The sequence below is a fragment of the Aythya marila genome, assembly GCF_965140915.1.
Source record: "Aythya marila genome assembly, chromosome: 7".
Taxonomy (NCBI): Eukaryota; Metazoa; Chordata; class Aves; order Anseriformes; family Anatidae; genus Aythya; species Aythya marila.
In genome coordinates, this window is record NC_139048.1 from 18,851,800 (window position 1) to 18,873,119 (window position 21,320).

Genomic DNA, 21,320 nt, shown 5'->3' on the forward strand with positions numbered 1-21,320 from the left:
ATAACAATTAAACTGATTTGCTCCTTTTTCTAGCTGTTAGTGAACGGCATCCACGGCAGGGCCTGCACCAGCATCAGAGGCGCACAGCCTGACTGACTCCAACCTCCAGCGCTCCAGAGCTCCCTTGTCTGATGCGGGAAGGGAGAGGAGAGCCCCTCCTGGCCACCAGACAGGCCCTTCTCCAGGGAAGAGGGACATATTTTCCATGCAGAGCTCTCCAGCAGCAGCTGCTGGCAAAGGCAGCCCCTTGAGCTTTGCCTCCTCGCATTATTCCTTGTCCCTCCTGAGCAGTGCCATAGAGGCGGGGGCGCCCTGAGGTGCCCCAGGAGCTAGGCCCCGGGGCTGCGGGGCCAAGTTAGCCATGCAGGCAGGGGCATGAAGCTGGCTTCTTCCCTAGTGCTGTGCCCATCACACATATCAAATCATTACCATCACATCTAAGCCAAAAGTAGATGAATTTTGGGAACCTCACCCCACATGTTTCACAAGCCATGACAAAAGGTTAATAATAAAACCGGGGATACATGACAGAGCTTGAATAGTTCATTTCAAACTTCATGTTTTACATGTATGCACCACTACTTGAATTCCTTGCGTCAAATTATGTTCAAGTACCAGGTAGCCAGAAACAGAGATCAGCTCAGTCCCAGATTAGTGCCAAAATGTTAATGGCTGAACCTGAAATGGGAAAAACCTAAAGCTGGAGAAAGCGAGCAGCACTCAGTGATTTTTGTATTAGGCAATTGTTAGCTTTTCTATGTCCGTATTTCAAGTAACTTCAAACTTTCTGAAATAATGGCAGAAGTAACTACCATTTTAGAGGTCCTTTAATAGTAAGGAAAAAGCCTGTGATTGGCAGCAATAAAATGACAACTAACTAACAGAATATGGAGATACTGAAATTTCTCTAGAAATACATAGTACAAGAATACATCCAAACATGTAGGAAGCTGCAAAAACAATTCCTGTTGTTAACCACTGCTCCAGCTGAACCATTTCCTAGTGCTGTTTGGCCAGCTGGCACGGACAGATCCAGCAGGCTCCAGCAGCGATTTCACACACAGCTCCCTGCGGAGCACAGACGAGGCCAAAATGACCACTTCACATCCCATTTTCCTCAGAAGCTCAAAGCCTACATTTATGCAAACCAAATATCAAATGGCAACATTTTCTAAAGTGGTTTGAAAAGCTGCTACTTCTAGGTGGGGGTCAGCAGCACAAACTTCAAACACTGAATCTGCATCCACAGTGTTTGAGTGGCCTCTCTATAAAAATCAATAGTAAACTGCTAAGCACCTTTCTAAAGAGGATTCTCATATTAGGAAACATCTCTTACAAAATAGCCCAAATAAGGGAATCAATATTATTTGTACTGCTTCTAAAACATTTGTTTTATTTAAAATCCAATCAAATTGAGCTGACAACTGACTTTATTTCAGATACTTAAATACAACAAATACATTGCATAAGCAGGAAAATGAATGGTCAAATAATAAATGCGCAAACTCATTAATCACAAATGATACTTCAGTATTTCAGTGACTTTTTGCCTTTTCAAAATAGATATTTACTACTTTTTGTCAATAAAGCTCCAATTAAGAGGCTTTCACCCAATTTACCTTCCCAATCTTGTGTCTCAGTTTCTCTAAAATAGTCACATATTATCAGTCTATAAGCCACAGGCCTCCAACTAAAAAAAAAATACTATGATATAGTCACTCACAAAGAGTTAAGGCATTGTTTTATCTTGTGAAATTGAGACCTACAGACAGCTGCATGGGCAGAGGCCAGTACCCTCATGTCGTGAAATTCCCTGTTTAATAACCTAGCTTTTAAAAAACACTGCAACTGAGAATGAGCTAGCAAACACCCCTTGTGGGAAACAGAGGTGCAATGTTACCAGAAGAAATTAACTACCCAGTGTGCCAAGCAGACAGATGCTCTTCCAATAGTCTGAAGACAAGGAAACAAAGAAGGGTAAGTGAACGCATGCTATCAACTCCGCAAAATGTGAATGTTTCTGCTTGTTTATCTGCTGCTCCTTCTGCCGTCTTCCCCTCCTCTAAGGAAGCAAGGAAGTCTGCTGGGATGTGCCAGGGGAGATGAAACCTGACACTTCCTCATCATCTGTGTGTATCGGACACTTGGTACTATCCAGATTTCCTGGTTTCTAGTGTATGAATTAAAATGCACATATTCTGAAAACAAAGCAAACTCTACAGAGAGTCTCACCAACATAAGCATTTAAAACATCCTGAAAACTGTACTAAGAATTGGATAGTTTGAGGTTTAACCAGATTTCATCTAAAGCTTAGTGATACTCAAATCAACCTCTGATATCCAAGTCAGCAACAAATAGGAAAGCAGCACATACAACCTTCCAGCACTTCTCATGGTCAAGTCAGTTCCTGTAACACGAGCAGCAAGTAAACACAGCTGCTCTCCCTGCAAAGTGTTCCTCTGTGCCAATAACACTTATTTAACATACATATCCTCCCTAAGTTATAAATCACTTCTAATTTAGAATCAGAATCACTTAGGTTGGAAAAGACCTCCAGGATCATCAAGTCCAACCATTAACCTTGCACTGCCAAGTCTACCATGTCCCTAAGCACCACATCTATAAATTTCATTTATTGCAACACTTTGCAGCTATACAGTGTTTTGTACAGCAAGTTTTCCAGGTTTTTGTACTTTGTGTTGGGACAGGAATATATTGCACAGATCAACTGAGGAGGTCGCACAGTGAGATGTATTTGCACTGCAGAGTTTTTCTCTATTCTTAAACATTTTTAAAGAAGTGATTGCACAACAGCAGAGATTTTTAAAGAAAAGTATCTTCCTTCCTCTTTAAAATAGGTTTTAGATTCACATGCCATGTGGATGTAAATGAAGAGGCAGATAGTCTGTGATACACAATATTACACAGCCCAGCACCTGTAACCCTGAAGATTCTTACTCTACCTTTCTTCTCAGGTTTTCATTGTTTTTTATTTTTCAGACTCCTGAAATGTTACTTTAATTAATCATAAAAAAAAAATAATGTAGTTGGTACCATTTTTCTAGAACAAACGTTACCAGAATGAATAGAGCTACATCTACAAAAAAGAAAATCTCACTCTGCAAGCACTCTGCTGCACTACATTTCATAGTACTGGGTCTCTACAGCTTCTTCAGTGTAATGTCACATGAAGCTTCCCTACAGATGGCTCCATGCTGAATCCTATTATCACAATACATGAAGCAACACTTTGCCAACTGTCTTTTGCAGGTCAGTTTTGCCACACAAATCATAAACCAGAATGGCTCCATCAGAAGAAAACTGCGTAATACTACAGTTTGGCAAAGAAGCTGTTATGATAGCAGATTAAAAGACTGTTCTTAGCAAAACTCTCTTTTACAGAAATAATAGGATAAGGCAAGGATATTCCAATTCCTTAATCCTTTTTCAAATAAAACATTATACAAAAGGACAGTTGATGGCAAGAAGTTCAAGGTAAACATTTTTTAAAAGGTTTAAAATATAAAAGTACTAAATAAATCTACGAAGAAGGAGCAATGCTACTGCTGGCTGTTAAAAATGCAATTCTGATTTCTACAGATTATTTTCATTTTTTTGGTAGGGCAATATTTGTCAATAGTATTTTTATTGTTGTTTTTACAATGTTAAAATCTGAAAACAGTGGAAAATCAGTGAAGCAAGACTTCAAAAGGCTGTACCATTTTATGAACGGGAAGTACCCAACTCAATTGTGTCCAGAAGTGCAATCTGATACGAAGTGAAAAATCCTGCTTACACCATAATCCTCTCACACGACTGTAAGTACAATGTTCAAAAGGAATGCGATTCTATATTGCAATCTATACTTCCCTTTGGGGCAGAATCATATGTCATGGCCCATTCAATTTACTCAGGTATGTCAAAAAGATTAACAGTAATCCAACTTCAATTCATGAAGTTCAATTCAAATCCAACAATCAATTCATGAGCAGAGAATAAATTATCAAATTTGGTATTCTGTTTCAACTACCTACCTAAAGGAATGCTATTTCTAGCCATATCACTGAAGTGACAAATGTTTGCCTGCATATGCTAGTCCTCTGCCCATCCAGTGACTGTTGGCAAAGCAATAATATAGTATAAAAAGGCAGGTCATCAGCAAATAATCCAGCAAACATGATTCAGGGTTGTTCAATGAGATCTGCACAAGACTAGAAGACAAATCCCATTCCAGGGCTACTCTGGGGTAGGAGGAAATGCCTGTTCTTTAACCTCTCCTTATAGGGGAAGATGGAGTATATAGAAGCTACGTGTGTCAGCAGAAGATTCAGATTGAAAGATTCTCTGATTCTTTCAAATGACATGAGCAAACAAAAGACATCAAGTGACCTTAAATACTCATTACATACTGATATCGAAGAACACAACAGCTACAGAACACTAGAGGAAGCGGGGAGTTGTGTAACAGCTGGGGAAAAAGGTTTTCAGAATATTTTAAGAGTACACTAAAGATCACATCGAAAGTTCCACTAAAAAAAATAAAATATTGTAAAAATGTTTTAACTTTAAATCCCCGTTACAAAAACTTAGAATCCAATTATGAATGTGCTATTTTCACTAGTTCATGCATTTATCTGGTAAGTACAAGCAGATTAATGTGCTATGAAATCCTGTCTAAAATATTTAGCATTAAATGGCTCAGCAATAGGAGTTTTAGAATGGAACAAAAACCTCCAAAACCTATCACAACCTCAGCACTGACAATTCCTTCACAGACCCCACCCTTAATGCAGAACCATGCTGTGCACAGTCATTTACTGGTGGGGGGTGACATTGGGGTTTGAAACTACATTTCAAAATAAAGGCTTTGCTTTCTAGGCAGTTCGCAAGAAAATCTACTAGAGTCACTACTACCGGCAATATAGCCTGGTCTGTTCTCCAATTTCTCTTTTTTCTTTTGAACTTGAGTAGTGCCTGATGCTCTGTCCTTGAAAAATAACATAAAATAAAAACCACTAAGAAATAAGTTCTCAAACTAAAAGGCTTGAGAATTCCCATTCTTCAAACAAGAACAAAAACTTCAGAAGCACTGCATGCTAGTGGCTATGCACACTAACAGCAGTGATGAGGAAATTTCTAAGGAAAAGCAAGACGAAAGAACTTCAAATAAAATACAGGAGCAGAAGAATAAAGTAACTGTAGCTACATGAAGATTTTCTGATTTCCCCACAGTTCCATGATAACATTAATGAGACCCCTGTATGGCAAACATAAGCTTATTAGAAACTTTTTTTCCCCACATCTTGACATACAAGTGGCACAAGAATCGTCATGCTTCACTTTAATAAACTGCAAAAGATACACTGCCTATTGTTCAACAAAGAGGAGTTTTCCATTGCAGGAACCCATGCAAATGAAAGTCACTCTGTTGAAAGGCTTGACTGCTCATTAAATGAACCACTATCACACACAATGATCTTTCTGTTACTGTGCATCTCCTCAATATTCACTTCTGGCACTAAATGAAGCAAGTGAACTTAGCCCACACATCCCTAATAAAGCTTTTTAGGATATCATGTTACCCCTCTTCCTACTCTGAACTCACAGGAAGTCATGTTTCTCTCCATCCAAAACACAGGCACAGTGAACAATCGCCAACTGATCCCTGCTGACCTGTGTATCAACCATGGCATCCCATTTTTTACTGTTTGCTTAGTAAAACGTAAGATTAAATGGTAAAAAAGATGTTTGTATTTTTATACCTAAGACCGCAGAAGCATCATAACTGAGGTTAAATTTGCTCTGGCATAAACTTAGGCATTAAAACTATTGAAGAATGCACTTAGTGCTTGCGGTGATGTGCTACCACCAGATTTTTCACAGACCTCCTCAGTCACATGTGAGCAGCTGTGTGCACTTATTTAACCACCTACAGGTTCTAACCCCAGGTCAGCCGCTTTCCTAAGAGGCAAAATCATCACTGGGGGTTGTAACTTCCTATTCTGCTCACCTCCCTTTCCCCAATACTTCATATTAACTTTGCTCAATGGACAAATAGTTAAGAATTAGCAGTAACAAAAAAAAAAAAAAAAAAAAAAAAAAAAAAAGCTGCAGGATGATGTCTTCTGGAAGTAGTACAACCTTAAGGGACAGCAGCATGAAAGGATTTCTACCACGGCTCTTTTTCTTTTGCCCTTCTGACACTGACCCTACCATTCCCCTGCAGTCACAAAGGGCTGTTTCCATTGCTGGGAAAGCCAACCAGATCTACTCCGTGACGCCATGTCCTGGAAGAGCCATCACCCACCCAGCAGAAGACCAAAGCCCTGCAGCCCACCTGCCAACACGATTCTCTGCCATACGTGTAGAAGGCAATGCCTGGACAAATGGCAGCCAGCTGCCAGGCTGCTCCTTCAGGGATGGGCCGTTATGTTCATCTCTGTGAACACAGGCACGATAGGTACCATAACCTTTCTTTCTGATCTTTATGCTTGCCTGCAAGCACTTCTGGCCTAATCAGCTGGAAAGCTCAGCGCAGGGCAGAGAAATGCCAGCATTGCCACTAGCAGATTTGAAAGAAGATGCTTATCACAACTCACTGCGTTTTCCTCCAGTTATGAGCAGCCTTATTTATCTACGTCACTATGCCTTTGTTTTGCCAACTTCCTTAAGCTACTTTGAAAATAAATCCATAAAAAGTGGAATCATATGGAAAGTAATGCCTAGAGATCATCTACCTGCTCAAAACAGGTACAATTTCAAATTTTTATTTATGTAAGTTTATTCTACAGAAAGATGGGGATTCCATGACACAGAGTACCTCTGTGCTCTTGGTACTGCTTATGCAATGTAGGTAGGAAAATATTCCCTCCACATCCAAGTGAAATTTCTATTTTATGGTTTATGACCATTGACTCTTGTCTTTTTGCCTTGCACTTTTGTGAGGAGTCTTGCTCCATCATCTCTATAGCCCCCCTTAAAGACAGCACTTACATCTTCCCCATGCCTCCCCAGGCTGCAGATCCCATCCCTCTGCTGGCCCAGGTGCCCCAGCCCCCCACCCTCTGAGCCCCTTGTTTCTCTAAGGGGTGTGTGCACATGTGTGTGTGATCTACCAGGCACTGCTACAGCTGGAGCATCACAACTGCCCCCAGATGAGAACAATTTCTTCCCATGCTGGCTAGCCAGGTTCTGTAATTAGCCTTCAGTGCTGCCTCCTGGTCAGCTCCGCCTCTAGCAGGAGGCCCAGGCCTTCTTCTGCAGAAGTTGCTCCCCCACCAGCTGCTCCCCAAACAGAGCAGAAGAATTCTTGTCGGTTTATGCACCGATGTACATATGGCCCTATACATTCACAGAGCTGGGCATCTCCGTGACTTTGAGATCACAGCAAGGAACGTGATAGCAGATGACTGCTTTTCTCATTTCACTACAAACAAAACCAGACTGGAGACAGCTGAGTTGTTCAGAAGACTGGGATACAAGGCAAATATTTAAGAAGGAACTACCCAGACTACAATGAGTAGGACACACAGTTCAGCCACCATTTATAGTTGAGAGTAAATATTGAGTTAAGATATTTTCCTGCATGCTTTTAAGATCTACAGTTTAAAAAAAAAATAATCTTGGTATAACATCAACATAATTAAGTGACCAGAGTTGTCAGGTTTTGTTTTTTAAATACTCCGCATCCATAATGACAGGAAATAGGCTTTGCAGCAGTACTGTAGAATTGGCATTTTCTCTTTTTGTTTATTTGAAGTGCATGTACATGAGCACATATACAGTATTTGCTTTGTTTGCAACACAGATGACCACTGAAGTACATTTTCTGCCAGTCACCACGTAGCATTAGTCTACAAGATCCAACTGAGAAGGATTAATAAGCATCCCGTCTGTTCACACATCAAGCAGCATTTATCCAACAATAAAAGTGACAATATGGGCAACAACTATGAGGTTTATTTTGGTATCAAGCTTACAGGCAAACAGTTTGGACAGAAAAAGAACCAAGGATAAGTTTTTAACCACTTAGGGAAAAGAACATCTGAAGTTGAGAACAAGTGTATTGCTATTACTTATAAGCTTGGTACACCATGATCATCATCTCTTCACACACAAATCAAGAACACCACCCTTTAAAGACCTCCAAAATATTTTACAGAATGATGAACCATTAAGATAACAGTACTCTCTGAACACAGGTGGTTGGGCAGTTCTCCTCTTTGTGAGGGAGATCTGTTACAGGCCAGCACTGTCTCAGATCACGTTGATGCTGTCAGCTCCAGCCTCTTGGAGGAGTTCTCACCCAAAGCCTGCAAAAAGCTCTAGCAGAAGCAAATTGTGGTGCACCATTGGCTGTTCTGGAAATAAATGGTGAGATTAAGTCTTCCTTATGCTATGTAAGTCTAGAGAAGTCTTCTAGTGTACAAAAGGAGTCTTGCTACCATGTGCTTGGTGCATTCATTGAGCTAATATCAATTCTTACTTCAACTAAGGAGAATTTTAAAAGTATGCGACAGTTCTGGTTGATTTTGATTTAGCACTTCAAGAAACAATTCCCCTTAACTGAAGGGTACATTATACCTAACTACAGTTATTACTGTTTATTTCCATTAAATTTCAAGTCAATGTACTAGCAACATACTCCACCCATCACCAAGAAGTCCTGAGCTCAGAACCATCTTCAAATTCTTCTGAGACAGTACATTTCTTAAGAAGTATCAGTCACAATTGAGCAAGGCTGCTGATTTCCCACAGGATAAACTTATACATGTATGCATGAATAGTACTAAAATTCCACTCAACATTTGATAGATACAAACATCTTGGGAAACTACTCAGTGACCTACACCTGGAGTTCCACATTTGGAATAAAAAGTGGGACAGAAAAGGAGTAGGGCATTTCAGATAAGCAAAAAAAACCTAAAAGGTTAGATGCTATGTGTTTTTGAAAATAATACAATCGGTTAAGTAAGCAGTTGTATTCATATGTTCATCACCTAGCAGGTACTCCTCCCCAGTTTCTTCTGGCCTCCACAGTGCGTTCAGTCAAAATAAGCAGGTTGTTCAGTATACTTTTAGGTAACATCAGCAGAAGAGTCAGTCTGCACACATCTTTGAAGAAGCACTTCTCAACACACAAGAGGTCCATCCCCTTGCACTGCTTTAGTCTTTTAGCAACTGCTACTTAACCTGTGAACCCTCATGCATGTGCATAACTGAGAGCAACCCCTGCTTCAGCAGCCTCCTTGTCTTTCTACCTCATAACAGCATAGTTGTTTAGACACATACAGGAATTAATCAAGCTGAAAAATAGTCCACAAGGAAGATTTTTTTCCACCTATAATCAGTTAGTTCCCTGATCTATTTTACCACAACAGCTGGCAATGAAGAACAGCAGGGAAAGAGATCGCTTAAGCAAGATAGCCACTGAACATGAAACTATGGATGTGATAGAAATATAAACACTTATAATTGCCTTGAAAGCAAGGGTTTTATCAGCCAGTTATCTTTCACTGATGCTGAAGTAACTGTTTCAAAAAAACTTACACAAATGCCTAATCACGTATTTTGATACAAATATGCCATGGAGCAATGCCTCTTCAAATTTAGTTCACCTGTTAAGAAGGATAGCCAAAAGGGCCTTTATCAAGTATAAAAGCAAATTTCCGTCTCTGTTTAAACAAGGAGATTCTTAAAAGATTTGAAAACTATGTGTTCAGATGCTTAATTCAGCAGAGTAAAAGTTGTTAATCAAAATCCATGTCCAAGCTGTGATGAACTTCTCAGCAGGCAAACAGCACAAGTAGTTTAAACTGAATGTTTAAAGAGCTTTCAAAAACCAAGACATTGTACATAGTGTAAACAGATGTCTGTTTCGGCAGGTTTTGAATGAAGAACTAGTTTTTTTTGTTTTTTTTTTTTGTTTTTTTTTTTTTTTTTTTTAAAGAAAACATTCATAGCAATAAAATATACTGTCTTTATTAAAAACCTACGATCAAAATCAGATCAGTCTAAATCGCAAAGAAATACAGCAATGAATATTACATATATACTAAATACATTAGAAAAAAATCTATGCATGCACACAGAGCACGTTTCCCCCCCATGGATTGAGGGGAGAGCGAGAATAGCACACCATGCTTTTCTGTAGAGTATCAAGAAGGTCACTTTTATTATTAGTCCAGAGCCCTGGATCAAACCTCAGAAACAAAGAGCTAAGCATGTACTTTCTATGCATCTTTTACACAATAAGCAGTCAATCTAGGCAGTTGAGGAACAAGGGATAAAAAAGTCAAAGAAAATATACAGGGAACAAATAACCAATAGCATTAAATCTCAGATACTACCCCATTATGTTATGGTTTAAAAATAAATTAAGAGAGACAAAACAACTAGAAGAAATAACCATAATTTCAGGAAAGTAGCAGGCAGAAGATTAAGTCACTGAAATCCCAAACATTTGTTTATTTCCTTATTTGTGTAACAACCAGACAAGATAACAAGGTAACCTAGAGAATTTGCAACAGGTTGTTACACTTGCACTCATACAGCTGCAAATGCCCTGGTCCCTGACCAGCTGGGTTACAAGCATGGAAGCCACACACAAAGGGCAACTCTCTCCTACCTAGAACCATCAGTCCAAAACCACATGACTCAAACCCATACCAGATCATTTTTCTCTGGTTTCTGACCTAGAAGCCTCCACAAAATACATGGTGCTCCACAAGATGACTCAGAATGCTTCTAGAGACCATTGGCCCAAAATGCTTGGGAAACTGAAGACCCCGCACAGGAACACCTCATTAAAATCCTTTTTTCAGAGTTCAGACAACAGCTCCATGCAGCCAGCTTTATGTATACTCTAAAACGCTGGATTAGTTTTGTTTAGTAGATGTTTAATTCTTCCTTTCCCTATCATTTCTATCAAAGCATCTGAGCATTCAAACATTGGAGGAGGAAAGAGAGAATGTAAGACAAAAATGACAGCAAAGAAGGGAAAATGATGGGGATGCATCACCACACTACCACCTAACCAGTCTGCTACACATCTTTGAACTCCTGGGGGGAAAAGGCAAGACGGCTGCCCCCTCAGACCGAGGTCACAGCACAGGACCATTTGAAATTCAGATAATTTTTCCTTATTACTACTGGAAGAGCTAAGGGTTCCCCTTCATTACGCACAAGGACTGCTCAAATCAGTGAGCTCTTTTGGACAGTATTCCTAACTAGATTTGTCCCAGTTTCTCTTCATGTAACATTTTGAGTCATTTCAAAATTATCTAATATACCAATAAACCTGCAAATGCATAGACAAAGCCAGAGGCATTTCAAATACTGTTTTGCCCTAAAAGTGCATTTGTTGGCATCTCTACAATCGAGGCTGGGTCTCCTGTAAACTGAGGCCATCACTAGTTAAGTCTCCACACCTGTAAACGAAACCCAGCTGTGAGAGAAGCGTGCTAAATGCCATGTGCACATGCCCCAGGGCAAGCAATACTTTCCTTCCAGGAAGATGCATAACACCCTTTGTGTTTATATTATCAGATAGGCCAAACCATGGAGGGTTTGGGGATTGTCTGAAAGACCTCAGCAAGCCCATTCTATATGATAGTGTTTTTTGAATTTCAGTATTTGTTCAAATCCATTTCAGTAGCTGGGGGAACAAAATAATCAAGCGGGACTTGTGTTTGTAAATTGGTCAAGCTCCACTGATGGAGCCACTCCAGAGCAAAGCCTCAAGAAACAGGCTGTGGGAGTAAAACTGGATGCTGCTAGCAACACTGGGAAACCGAGACACAAGTCAAAATGTGCAACGGGACCGCTCGGTCCTTTTACCAGAAAGATGAAAAGGCGAATCAAAGGCGCTGCCCACCTGCCCCAAGCCCTTACAGCCGGAGCAGCTACCCCACACCAGAGGCGTTTTCAAAGCAAGGTCACGGCAGTTCACCCCGGAGGCGGCTGACACACGGCTGCACCCCCCCTTCCTCGCCCGCAGCCCCTCCGCCGAGGGCCGTGGGCTGGAAGCAGAGGCCGCACGGGCCGTGCCGGTGCCCCCCGCTCCGGGGGAAGCAGGAGGAGGAGCCCGCAGCCCCTCCTGGCACACCAACAAAGAGGCCCCGCCATTACCCGCCCGGCCCCCCCGGCCCCGCCGCACCGAGCCCAGCGGGGAGCCCCCCGACAGCGGGGGGACACCGGGAGCCCCCCGGGCCGGCCCGGCCCCGCCGCTCCGCTCCCTCCGTGCCCGCTGCGACCGCTCAGGGGCCGTAAACAAAGCACCGGGCCCGGCGGGGCCGCTCCCCGCGCCCCGCCCCGCCTCGGCCTCGCTGCCCCCACCCCGTCCCCAGCCCCACGGGGGCCGCGGCCCCGGCCCCGCGCTCACCGCCTCCCGCCGCCGCCTCCTGCCTCGGCCGCTGAGTAATGAGCCGGGGCCGGGCCGCGCACTCAGCGCCGCGCTCCGCCCGCCGCGGCTGTGGCTGCGGCTGCGGCTGCGGCTGCCCGCCCCCTCCGCTCAGCCCCGCCCGTGAGCACGGGCCCCGCCGCTGCCGGGCCGCCCCCTTCCGGGCACGGAGCCCTGTGGGCGGCCCGGGGACGGGGGACGGGGGACGGGGTCGGGTGCCCTCCCGGAGCCGCTCCGTGCCTTGCAGCCGGCCTCCCGCCCCGCTGCCCGAAGCGGGCGCCTTGCAGGTGGGCGCCTTCCTGCCCCGGCAGCCGCCCTCCTGCGCTCCTCGGCATCCTCCCCGGCTCGGCAGCCCCGGCCTGCCAGCGCCTGGTCTCATCGCCGGGCGGCCGGGGGCTGGGACGTGCTCTTGGTCTGCAGCTGGCCTGGCACTGCCTTTTGTGTAAACCTTCAGTGCCTCGTTGTGAGATTTGGAGTTATTCATTACCGCTGCCTTTGGCTCTTGGCACCTGATGTGCATACTGGGTTTTCAATGTTTTGTTTGGTTTCTTTCTTCCTTTCTCCTTCTTTCTTCCTTCTTCTTTTCTTCTTCCACAAATGTCCCTGTTCAGAGATGACACAAGGCTTCTCAATGCTTCGGAGCCATGTCAATACACTTGAAGCAAGCTTTCATACATTGACACCACGTAGTACAAAAAGAAATTATGAGCAGTGTACCAAAACATAAAATCTTCCACATAGGCACAGGGCACAGTAAAACGGACATTTCACATCTTACACTTTGCCAAACATTTGAATGGTTTATGCCACATTTTTGAAGATGGCACATATTACAGTGAGATGGTTGCTGCTAGCAGCTTTTGTCCTTCTGCATGGTTGTAATAGGCACGGATTTGGATATACTAAAGACCTGCTTCAGAAATTTCACCCACTATCATGATGTTAAAAGCTTCAGTTCCAGAGAGCTGTTCACATACTACTACTCATATGTCCACTTTATGGAAATCTTTGCACTCTCCACCCTTAAAATTCTCCATTTAAGCAAGCCCATTTCCACTCCCTATGTTAAAGTGGTTCTTCTACAGTTTCCCACAGACATATACACAATGGTTTACAGGAAAACAAAACAAAACAAAAGAGAACTGTTGCTCAGAGTCTATCCCCAAGCCTTTCTAGATCCCACTAGGCTCTTAGAGTGTTTCCAAGACTGACAGTGTCTCCCACCTCACCTCTGATCACTTCCATGGGACAGTCCCAGAACTGAATTAGCCTGTGTTCAGGCTTGAGAGTTCACCTTGCCGAAGTATATTAGATCACGGTCAGACATTGCATTCCCTGCCATGCTTATGTGTGCCAGTGGCAAAACTCAGCTGGCAGAAGGGGCAACATGAATCCCCAAGACACACTGCAGGCAAAATTTAATCTGGGTAGGTCATATCTATCTTCACCAGCAGATGGATTAGCCCTGCTGATTTTGGCTGATGCAGGTTGTGGTACCTTCACACAATTCTATTGGTGAGAGGACCTCTGGTGTTAACCACTGGGCTCTTCACTGCAAGAAACCGATGAGGTTCTGGCAGCACGGTTATCTGCAACAAGACTCGTGGCTTTACAGATGATCCGTACCCTTGCTATTTATCTGCACCCTTACTATTTATCTTTTGGGGAGAGTTATTGCTCCTGATCATCCTACTCGAGGTAAGACTGTATAAAGATTTGCAAGTACAGAAGGATAACAGTCCCTTTAAAGTACAAAATGGTGTTTTGCTTAGAATCTAGATTTGTCACATTTATTTTCCAGGGCATAATCTAATTCTCATTAAGATTTTATAGTTTTCAAAGTTGGCACTTCTAAACAGAGATGTATGTCTAAGTGACTTTTTAAGTCTCCAGTTCAGGTGTCCAAGCAGCATTAGTCATCTATTTGGCCTGCTGCTTTAAAATACACTGTTTTTGAGTGTCTAATAAATATTTTGATAGAAAAGAAGTGCCAGAAAACTCTGAATTATGTCAAAACACTGCAAGCTTTCTCACTCCTATATATTCGAATAACAGTATATTTATGAACATCATATTGAAATGTCTGGATTCAGCAGTCATGAAATTGCATTAGGGATGTAGTTTTGTCATTTCTGAGTATTTTCATTAAGTTCTTATCAATTACCACATTCTTAGTAGCGAACACTGTTTTAACATATCAATGTTTATAAACTGCAAAGCAAACGTAATTCAGGTAGAAATCTCTGGTGTCAAAGCAATGGACCTGAGTTATCTGACCCAACTTTCAGTTATCAAAATATCAAAAATTAGAAACTATAGCATCAAATAACAGTACAAAGCTATAAAAAATCCCCCTTTTCAACCACAGAACTTCAGTATTAAGGAATAAGGATTTACTTTTGCACCAAAAATGAATAGCATAATACACATAGTAACCCAACAGGCTTCAGCTGAGTGGGATTGTAGTGAACAGATACAACGTGGCAACTCCTTAAACCACAATAGCTGCTCCACAAGCAAATATTTGATTATGCCTGCAGTCATTTTAGACAAGCTGAAAATAGAAACAAGATATTCTAGGCATGAGTTGTAACTACAAGATAGCAACATTTAGACAAACAGGTAAAGAACTGCATGTACGGATTTTTTAAAAGATTTTTTCAGTTATCTATTTAAAGATATTTCTTTGCAAGAATGAACCACCTAGCATTTCTTAAGCAATTTTCAATAGATTGCATTACAAGAAGTTGAATTTCATTGGACTTCTCAGCCTGAACCACCTGTGCAAACATGCAGCCGCTGTAATTCTATCATTTATTTATTTTAAACATTTATATATCATCATCACACAGACACCTAGATACCTTGCAGCAGTGCAGCCTGTCTGTTGGAAATGAACAAAAGAAATCCTCTCTGTGCCTTACTGATTTTCTCATCACGAAGAGATCAGCAGGGACTGTGGGTATTAGGGGGACAGTTTTTCCACACTAGCACTTGATAAGTCACAGCCAGGATCAACATCCATGTCCTCTTATGAAAATAAGTTGATAAATACTATTTGCTAAGGGAGACATATGTGGAAGCAAAGCTCAGACTTCCAAACATTTTAGAAAATTCCAGAAGTAATACAAATGCCTACGTGAAGTGAACAAAACAGTTTGGTAGTATCTTTCAACATCTCTTTACTATTGGTTGTGGCACAAAAGTAGCATTTCATATGAGAAAGTGAAATGGAAATGTGCTAGAAACTAATTATAATCAAAAACCAAATTAACATAACACAGCCTGAAAAGTGTACAAAAAATGAACCAAGAATCACACATTCTAATTGTTGATAGCTTCATCAGACATTAAGATCTTTTAGTTTGATAACCATACAAATCAAAAGGAACCTAATAATAGAAACACTCTAACAGCTAGATTTTTTACTTAATTATGTCTTAAAAAGCAGCACAAAATCAACTTCAAGGAAGTAGGTGGAGGGATCTATTCCCTCTTTGAAGAGAACTAGAAACAGGCACTAATTGCCAAATGTTGTTTTACAGTTGAATTCTGACTTTTAGCAAATAATCATTAATTGATATTAAGATTTTTTTAAAGTAGTAATCAAAATCAATTGAGCAGTTCCTGGCTTTGGCAAATGTAACAGAGGGAAAGCAGCCACCGCGGGGCACCATGCGACAGGTTATAAACGTGTCTGTGACGGTGGGACCGTGTTCGTGGGGATACTTCTGGGATACTTCAGCTCAGCCAAAGGGCCATTTCTGCGTGTCCAGTCAAGAAACCATGTGTTCTCTGAAATGTCATTAATCCCATTAACCCCTTCTCCACGGATCCTGCAAAGGTCCTCCTGAGCTGCCATAATTCCAGGAACAGTCTATTTATATGAGCTGGCGTACTGAGTAAATTGGCAGCAGAGTATGCACAATCAGGGAGGCATGCCCAGCCAACTGGAAATTGTTTGTGGAGAGAAGTGGAGTTTAACCATGAGGAAACAGTGCTTATGGTATCACACGCCTCGTAGTTCTACACACTGAACTAACACAGCACAGTGTTATATTTATATTACTAGCCAATTGTAATTCTGCATAGGCAAGCTTTCATGTAATTTAGGAAAAGTTCTTGGGGTCTGGCATTATCTGAGGACAGCATTAGACAGCATTAGACAGAGGGTTCACTGGGCTGGGTTCTGGCATTATATTCTCTATGTCACAACTAAAAATATATTTTGGCACTTCAGCTGTTGTAGAAAAAAAAAGAATCACTCTGTAAGTAAAGTGTTAATCTGCAACACACAAGTATATCTGAATGTAGGCAGGCTTCATTGTGGTGGCCAAGAACAAACTAAAGACAGAATCTCTTTTCCAAGATATATATATATATTTTTTTTTCCTTATAACAATGTCACTGCTGGATAAAATATCTATTTTAAATGAATCATGGTGTATACACAGGGAATTCCATCACCATATTCCAGAAACCTTTAAAGAAGTTTCACTCTTTCTGTTCCTCAGATTAATGCTATGAAGTTACAGTTCTTATTTAGTGAGTGACTCAATTACAGTCTGTAAACTTTTGGCCATTAAAAGATGCCAGCTTGTATCTTTTATCATGGAGCACTTGGTTCATACCCTCTCTTCTTGTATCCTAGAAAGATGCATTGAAAGGCATACCACAGGAATACTGCCTAGCATTGAATTACTTATGGGATCAGCAGAGCAGCAATCAGGTATTATAAACATCAGCTACTTGTTCAATCATGTTTTATTGCCTCACATCACATCTCAAAAGCAGTGAAAGAAGCAAGAAGAAATTAAACAGATTGTATTAAAAAATGAGGTTTGAATTGGGTCTCGTCTCATAGAACTTCCTGAAGATTTAGAAACTCTCAGGGGTTTGATACAGCCTTTGCCAACTATTGTTCTTAAGGTAAACCAGTTACCGTCACCAGTGGCAGATAAGAATTGAATTATGCTGTCTTCCTGCCCCCTTCAAATACAGATTTAAAAAACACCCTCCTCCATTCTCAGTGTAGGGTTTTTTTGTTTGTTTGTTTGTTTGTTTGTTTGTTTTCATTTACTTATGAATTATTTCGTAGAGAGAGCCAGAGTGTTCAGATATGGTTGTTCAGATATTAACTTGTAATTAACTTCCTTACTTAGATCCTTGCTTACATACTGACTCCTTTTTTTTTCTTCACAACTGAGATCAGGGCACACAGATCAGACCTGGTGTCTCATGAAGACTCTGATGTGAAATACCCCTGGCTGCAAAGACCCGAACAAGAGCACAGACTCACATCCCTCTACTACTTTGCTAACCTAAATATAGATGACTGGACCTATTCCAATCTGCTTAGAAAGCACATGGAAACAAATCTTTAACTGTCTATATTGAGTACAGGGATGATGCATGGAAGTTCCCTGTCAGAAGTAGTAAAATTCTGTTATATGACTTTGAGCAGCCTTGAAACAAAAAGGGAGATTTTTTTGAAGGTTCAAGTGATCTCCATTTAGCTCTGACCACTCAAACAGTTTGTGGTCCACTCCGTGGGACTCTGAACTAAAAACTGTTAAAACTTAACAGAAGTACCATGAGTCTTCTCTGTTTAATAGAAACACCATGCCTGACCTGTCACTGCAGTTTTGACAGCCTGTTTCTACCACCATCAGCTGAAAAGTAAATAATAATCCTCACCTTTATGTAAACTTTAAGAGCTTCCCACACTTCAGCTTCTGTGGGATGAAAAGGCATTAATGTCAGAGAATAATTGGATTCTAATCCTTGCCAGTTCTCAGAAAGCTGGACAGAACATAAGGGAGATCCTAAGCCTCCATCCAGCAGTTCCTTCACTGGGCTAAATAGTCTTTCATCTTGTTAGCCTTCTTTCATAGTGCTCTAGTTACATAAACTTTGCCACAATCACATACATGTCACCTGTATACAGTAATGGATTCAATAGGTGAACCGAATGAATTCAAATGAAGCTCCCATATTGTCTGCTTTGAGTTTATGAGTCTGAAATACCACTTTGGTTCAGACCAGTACAAGGTGAGTAATTTCCCCAAATGCTTTTCAATGACTATTTAGAATCAAGAAGGAACCAAGGGTAGGAATTTGGTTTAATGAATCCGGAACAATTGCTTACATCAACAGAACTATAATAGTTTTCAATCAGTGTTGATCGGTCAGAATCAGGCCCATGTTTTCACAAGAAGAATGGTTGAGTCTTTTCTTAAAGTGATGGATGAGAAATTATTTAGCCATTTTGATTAGTTAATCAAATCAACATTTCTACCTGACTTAATGGGAGCATATTCATATAACACGTTATTTCTAGCAAAATGATTCAACAAGCCACATGCCCTATTAACTCTACAAAAAGCATCATACACACATCTACTTAAATAAAATTGGGTAGCTACAAATGTACCAGTGAAGGGACATAAAAAGATGTATGATGTGCCCAGTGCAAGAGTTCAGCAAAATGGATGTTTCTGTGATGTTTTGAATAAGGCAATATTGTATTTGTCACTGTCAGAAGAGAGGGATTTGCAGCAATTGAGATATGAGGTGATGAAAGCCTGAATAAATGTTGTTTACAGATAGATACAGAAGACCACAGCTTGTAAGTTTTATTCAAAAGCACATGTCAGGGTCTAGATGCAGTGGAAGAGTTGACTCAGGAAGAAGACCAAACTGAAGATGAATCACAGGATATGTGCTTGGGATAACAGTGGTATCATTCGTGGTGACTAAGAAAGAAAAAAGGAGTGAGAAATAAGGAAATGAGTGCTAACTTTATGGGTGCTAATTCTGGCCATATTGAACTCAAATGACCAGTTGTATGAAGACAGGCAAAGAGGTAATCCAAGCTGGACATGAAGAGAGAACTCTAAAGTGGAGACATCTGTGAGGCACTGGCATTAAGGTGGTAGCTGAAATTGGATTTGCAAATCACATTGCTCAGGGAAAAAGGGAGAAAGAATAAATAGATTCAGCTTTGTGGAATGCTTATACCAAGCTGGCAGGAGAAAGTGAAGTATCCTCCAGCTACTGCCCAGAAGAACACTTTTGATGGACAAGAATCAGGAGTGGAGACAATGAGAGTCCAAGGCAAGACAAGACATAAATAACATGGCTGAGTGTCAGCTGATAAATCAGACAGAATGAGGATCTAGTGTAATGATGACTTCAGCTTCTGGTGGCAAAATAATCTTGACTTGTGCCTACCACAGACACGGAGATCAAAAGAGATGGTTGCCTGATCTGATTTTTTTTTGATGTAGCTTTTGACCTTTTGTATGTTACCACATTTTCTGCTCTGTCATCAAACTTTTGAGTGTCGCTTTTAAAAATAAGATGCTGTCTACTCTATCTGGATGTTAATGTTACCTTAGAAGTGGATATTTGACATTACAATACGTAATACAGATTTTGATCGTTTCTTCTGACTTTTTTTTTACCATTTGGAAGTAAATGAATGAACAAATTTAGACTTTTTAGAGGCAGAGGGATTTCTATTTAGCTCAAACCAGAAGATAACTGTTTTGAAGACTGAAGGAATAAAACAGAATGCCAAGAGAAAGAGAATTGAGAAGAGTGGAGGAGCACTTAATATGAAGAGCTTCTTGAATAAGTCCAACAGAAATTTTGCTAAGGTATTTTTTCCACTTTCTTATGCTCAGTTCACAGTTCAGAGTAGCCCTGCAGCACCCCACAAGCTCCTTTTGCTCTGCTCTGGGCAGAGCTATACCTTGCCATAATTAAACATTATTTTTTTTTTCAGATTGATCAATGTAAAACAAACAAACAAAAAGGCTTTTTTTTTTTTTTTTTTTTTTTCTTTTCTTTTCTGCCAGGCAAACCCATCAAAATCCTATCTACATTGTTGATTCAGTCTGAAGGATTTTGCTGCTCACAAAAGACACACTCACCCCCTTAGCCCATCGGTCTGTGCTTTGGTGTATTCCTTCTGTCTAGATTGGCAGGGGGCAGAAAGTGACATCAGTCTACAGGGCTTTAGATGTAAGGCTCCCGTGTGCGTCAGGTAATCCAATTGAGTTCTTACATGTCGACAGACCCAGAGACTTATACTGAGCCACTTCCTAAAAGCTGACTCTATTACCTGGCGGGTGAACTATTGGGGAAAAAAAAAAAAAAAAAAAAAAGAGCGGAAAGAGTGTAAACAGCTTCAGCAGCCATGACGTTGCCTTCAACTTTAGACCAAGAGCTGCTAGGCTGGGCTTGCAAGCAAGAGAAGGAACTTTATTGCTTTCTGGCTTAGCCACCACTTGCCACGCCACACGGTGCTTAGTTACAGGGTATAAACAAAGCAGTAGAAGGAGAAGAAAGAAAGAGAGAGAGGGAGAAAGAGCAAAAGACAGAAAGAGAAAGAAAGAAAGAAAGACAGAAGCCAAGAAACAGAAGTCCCATATATGATTACTGTGAAGTTTACAACTATGAAGATCTAAATCATCAGTATTGGACAAAAATACAGAAGATTTCAGACCATTCTGGATGCAGCATCTGTCCAACTTGTACAGGTAGGTTCTTATGTATTTCACTTCATTTCATTATCAATTTAATAAGTATTAAAGCATTCATCTTTTTACTTTGTAAAGCAGTATCTAATATTTGCCCTGTTTTGTGTTTTGTTTTGTTATGTTTTGTTTTGTTTTTTTCATTGCTGTTATTATAATAATAAAGTTTATTGCTTATTTCATTTCCTTCAAGTCATCAACTAATTCCAATTAGGAGGATGCTTGCCTGTATTAAAAGCAGTAATACAGGGTTGGTCAGATTTTGCTCTAGCATACTGGTGCTCAGCCCCTCCTGCCTCCTCCTGGAGTTAGAGACATTCACGTGTGGCAGAATTTCATTCATAAAAGTACAGAGTTCCTCAGCCTGGTTTTTGTT

At 41.0% G+C, this 21,320-nt stretch overlaps 1 protein-coding gene across 3 annotated transcripts in view; it reads right to left on the bottom strand.

The window, feature by feature from the left end:
• The window catches only part of MAPK8 (mitogen-activated protein kinase 8), a 50,744-nt gene extending 38,260 nt beyond the window's left edge, over window positions 1-12,484 (bottom strand). For all 3 annotated transcript variants that reach the window (XM_082765344.1, XM_082765343.1, XM_082765345.1), the window contains exon 1: window positions 12,384-12,484. The gene's annotated coding sequence lies outside the window, so the exon portion shown is untranslated. The remainder of the gene's footprint in view (window positions 1-12,383) is intronic.
• Between the last annotated feature and the right edge of the window lie 8,836 nt (window positions 12,485-21,320).